Raw genomic sequence first — 5,296 nt, forward strand, 5'->3', positions numbered from 1 at the left:
CCCCCCCCAACCCCCCCCCCCCTCAAGGAACAGAAGAAAATTCCCACTTCACCAAGTCAAGAAGAGAATTCATTAAAAACATTGATAAAATTCCCCGCACAAATAGAGAAGAGGACAGTACTTCTCCCTATTACCGTGTGAATTTCTGTGCAATATCTATTTCGTTGTTTCATATTTCCATCCCCCCCCCGTTTCTTGTTTTTTTTTATTTGTCCCCTTTTCTTGTGGTTTTTGTATGGGTTATGAATGTGAAAACGTGTAGCGTGATTTTTTTTTTGGGTTTAGGTTAAGGACTGAAATTTTTCTGTTGTGCAGCATAGTGAATTATGCGTTGTATTTCATTGAATTCAAGGAGAAGAGGTTAATTGTTACTTTTGCCATTGATTTGCTTGTATTTGTAAATGATCATATTTAAACTCATTAAATTTATGTTGAGCGAACTACGCAGTCGAAGTCTTTATCCGAACGCTCCTGTCTCAGGTCTCATCACCCCTAAACTTCCCCTCCTACCCTTTCCCAAAATCCCATTCCCTCGCCCCAGGTGCACGGAATATCCCCGCTACACCTCCGCCCCCCCCCCTTTTGCCCTCCAATCTCCCCCTCCCCGAATGTGCCCCGCACGGTGGGGTTACAATATATATATAACCTTCTAGGAATTAGATAACAATATTGAATCCAGAATAACTTACGTGATGATATTATTTCAAAAAGAATAAAAACAGAAATTAAAAATATGGATTTCATGTTACGGACAACACATTTGCGGAGAAGAGTCTATAATATTAGAAGTGAATTAAAATTATGTCTTCACGTTTAATTGAAATAACAAAGTAAATTCTCAAGATCATGCAGAGTCAAAGTATCACATTATAAGCATAAAAATCAAAAAGAAAAAATTTAGATGCATATCTATGTCATTTTCATGAAAAAAATATTAAAACATTTAAAACAGAAATCAGTAATTTCTGACAAATGGGGTCTCCGAGGATGTAATGACTTGAGTGGGTATGACTGCCACAGATTAACCAGAAGGCAATGTTAAAAATTAACCTCAACCTCTACAATGCAATGGGAAATGGAAGCAGCAAAGTAAATATTTAAAATATCATTAATCAATTTTCATATTACATGAGTATCGGATTTAATGGAAATGAAGTTTCAATAAGAAATACGAACAGAATCAAAGCAAAAGCTGTTATCATTGTGAGGACACCAGTGCCTTAATTCAGCTAGAAATCAAGGTTTTGCAATGTTTGTTGGAAATAGTAATCTTGATTTAAACTCGCGCCAAGTTCTTTTTGCACAGTGTGTTTCAGCTGTTTCTATTTTATTTGTGTGCTTCTTTTGTTTGTCTGTATAAGTTTCCACTTCCGGTTTTTCTAATGAAGATTTCACACCTATACAGCCATGTGTTAATTAATTAATTATCCTACCCAATCCTAACAGGTTATGGGCCCAGAAGTCGCGTGAATTAATTCATTTTGTGATGGGATTGTTACTAACGAAGTTAAATAGCAGGTCGATTGTTATCTTCGTGGAAAAGTGACTTGTATATGTATATCGCTACGGACCGCATGGTGCCATTCTCGAATTTTACTTTTAGTTCGTGGCCTTTTTTGGTTTGTTGTAGTTACTAAAAAAAAAGGGTGATATGGCTGATGACGGCAGCAGAAGTGCAGGTGGGAGTGCATTTTCAGGAGTCATAAAGAAATTGACCGGCATGAGTGACTACCAGGATTGGAAGTTCCAAGTCAGCAATTATCTGGAGCACCAAGACTTGTGGGAGTGCATTGAGCCTGAAGGTGGCGATGTATCTACAGTAAATCCTAAGAAGGATCGGAAGGCAAAGGCAGCGATTTGTCTTTTAGTGGAGCCGAGCTGTTATGCCCACGTCAGGAGCGCGAAAACGGCGAAAGAAGCTTGGGATAACTTATGCAAAGCGTACGAGGACAAGGGATGGGGCAGAAGGATCAGTCTTCAAAGGTCCCTGTGGCAGTGTCGGCTAGAGAACTTTAAGAATATGGAGCAGTATATAGCCAATGTAATGTCCTTGTCACAGCAACTGGCGGACATAGACGCCAAAGTGACTGACGATTGGCTGGCTTCTATTCTTTTGAGTGGACTGACTGCCGACTACAGCCCCATGATTATGGCACTTGATAACTCAGGAATGGAGATAACCACTGAGCTCGTTAAGAGAAAATTGCTTCAGGAGTGGAGCAGGAAAGGGTCGACAAGTGCGGAGTCGGAGGAGACGGCCATGTACTCTGTCTGCAAAGAAAAGAAAAAGAAACCCTTCGTGCTCAAGTGTTACCGGTGTCACCAACCGGGGCACAAATCGACAAACTGTCCAAAGAAACCATCCCAGTCGGACCAAACACGTGAGAAAAAGGGTGGATGTCTTCTGACAGCTCTGTCTGTAAGCGTAAATCCTGGCGATTGGTATGTGGACAGTGGCGCGACGGCGCACATGTCTCCAAGGAAGGATTGGTTTTGTGGTTTTTCCGAAGACTCGAGTGGGTTGGAGGTCAAAGTGGCGAATAATCAAGTGGTACGCAGTGGTGGTAGTGGCAAAATCAAAGTGGAACTTTGCTCTGAGTCCGATATAAAGGAAATAGCCGATGTTATATTTGTGCCGGGATTGACGACTAACTTGTTGTCAGTTAGCAAAATGGTTGCAAATGGGTTTTCTGTAGTTTTTACGGAAGGCAAGTGCTTAATCCTTCGAAAAACTGCTCAAATCAAAGGTGATATAGTGGCTTCAGCAACAGATACCGGGGGCCTGTACAGACTCGATGTCAAGTCAGTTGGAAAGGGCAAGCCTCCTAGTAAATGTGCGAAGGCAAAGGAGTTGGGAGAGAAGGCTAACCTCACGAGCAGTGTGGATTCACAGCAATTGTGGCATAAGAGGCTTGGTCACGTCAATAGTAAAAGTATGAATCTCTTACGGAAAGGTCTGGCAGATGGTGTGAATTACGTTGATAGTGAGACTGACCACCCTTGTATTTCATGTATTAAGGGTAAAATGTTTAAAGCTCCTTTTAAAAGAAAGGGACCCAGAGGAATGAGAAAACTGGACCTTGTGCACTCTGATTTATGCGGGCCAATGCAAGTTGATTCATATGGAGGGGCAAGGTACTTCATGACAATGATAGATGATTTCACCAGGAAGTGCTTTGTATACTTTTTGAAGAGGAAAAGTGAAGCATTCCTCAAATTCTGTGAATTTAAGGCTGCAGTGGAGAATGAGACCGGAGAGAGCATAGTTCATCTACGCACTGATAATGGAAGTGAATACTGTAATGAAGAATTTAAGAGGTATTTGCTGAAGTGTGGAATAAAACACCAAAGGACTGTGCCGTATACACCCCAACAGAATGGTGTTGCTGAGAGGGCGAATCGATCTATCATGGAAATGGCTCGTACTCTCCTCCAAGATGCTGGATTGAGTAGGTGTCTTTGGGCGGAGGCTGTAGGTACAGCTGTTTACTTGAAAAATCGGCTTCCAACCATGGCTGTTCCTGAGAAGACCCCGGAGGAAGTGTGGACAGGGATGAAAGTGTCTCTAAGTCATTTAAGGGTGTTTGGATGTGCAGCTTTTGTACACATACCACAAGAAAGCCGTAAGAAACTTGATCCAAAGGCCAAGGAAATGATTTTTGTTGGGTACAGTGTGCATGAAAATGGCTATCGTCTAGTAGATGCTGAGAACCCACATAAGCTGACTCGCACTCGTGATGTGATTTTCATCGAGAATCGTTTCCCAGGTAGCAGTATTGTGAGAGACACTGAGCACCAGCAGTGGATACCATCTGCGATAGATTTGTCTCTTGACACAGGAAGCTGTGGGGAAGGCGTACGAGAAGGCGATGACACCGTGATCCAAATGGAGGGATCACAAGCTGCAGAATCAACCACCAATGAGGGCAGTGATGATGCAACAATTCCAGAGACTTCACCTGATGGTGCAGACATATCAGAGACTCCAAGTGGTGAAGGAGGTGTGGAAGTTGAGAGGAAGTATCCATTGAGGAACAGGTATCAAAAGGATTTTTCTGATTATATTTTGTTTCAAGTTGCTTGTGATGCTGAGATGCCTAGAACTGTAACTGAGGCATTATCATGCAGTGAAAGTTCTGAGTGGAAGAAGGCAATGCATGAGGAACTTCAAGCATTAAAATTGAATGATGCATGGTCATTAGTTGATTTACCTTCAGGGCTAAAGGCAATTCAGTGTAAATGGGTATTTAATAAGAAGAGGGATTGCGATGGCCGAGTAACTAGGTTCAAGGCAAGACTAGTAGCTAAGGGATGTACACAAAAATATGGTGTTGATTATGGGGAAACTTTCTCGCCTGTAGTAAGACATTCTACAATCCGGGTTTTGTTTGCAATGGCTGTCAAATTTCATTGGGAAATTGTTCATTGGGATGTTGTTACTGCTTTCTTGAATGGAAAACTGAGTGAAGATATTTACATGGTTCAACCTGAAGGGTCTGTTACTAAGGGTTTAGAAGGGAAAGTTTGTAAGCTTAAAAGAGCATTGTACGGACTCAAACAGGCATCAAGGGCATGGTATGAGGAAATACATGTTGTATTATCTGAAATGGACTTTAAGCGCTCAGAAATTGAACCCTGTGTATATTTTAAAACTAGAGAATCTTTTAGGTCTGTTCTTGCTTTATATGTCGATGACATTTTTTTGTTTTCTAACGATGAAGTTGAAAAACAAAGGCTAAGAAAAGGGCTCATGACAAGATTCAGCATGAAGGATCTTGGAGAGGCCAGTAGTGTTCTTGGAATGAGAGTAAGAAGGGAAGGAAATGTCATTTTTGTAGACCAAAAACGATACATTGAGGATATCCTTAATAAATTTTCTATGGCTGATTGTAAGCCAGTCTCCACTCCATTGGATATTGGGAAAAGGCTTACCAAGTGTGATCAGGGTAGTGATCAGTTCCCCTACCAAAACTTGATTGGCTGCCTAATGTATTTGGCTGTGACCTGCAGGCCTGACATAGCTCATGCAGTGAGCATGTTGAGTCAATTTAACAATTGTCATGACAGAGAACACTGGACCAGTGCTAAGAGGGTGTTGCGATATTTGAAGGGCACCAAAGATTTGTGTTTGGCATTTGCATCTGTTAGTGATGGTTTGGTGGGGTTCAGTGATGCGGATTGGGGAAGTGATACAGTGGACAGAAAATCATATACGGGGTTTGCATTTAAGCTTGACGGTTGTGTTGTTTCATGGGAGAGTAGGAAACAACAATGTGTCGCTCTATCGAGCACAGAA

Source organism: Ischnura elegans, chromosome 11 (assembly GCF_921293095.1).
Source record: "Ischnura elegans chromosome 11, ioIscEleg1.1, whole genome shotgun sequence".
NCBI lineage: Eukaryota > Metazoa > Arthropoda > Insecta > Odonata > Coenagrionidae > Ischnura > Ischnura elegans.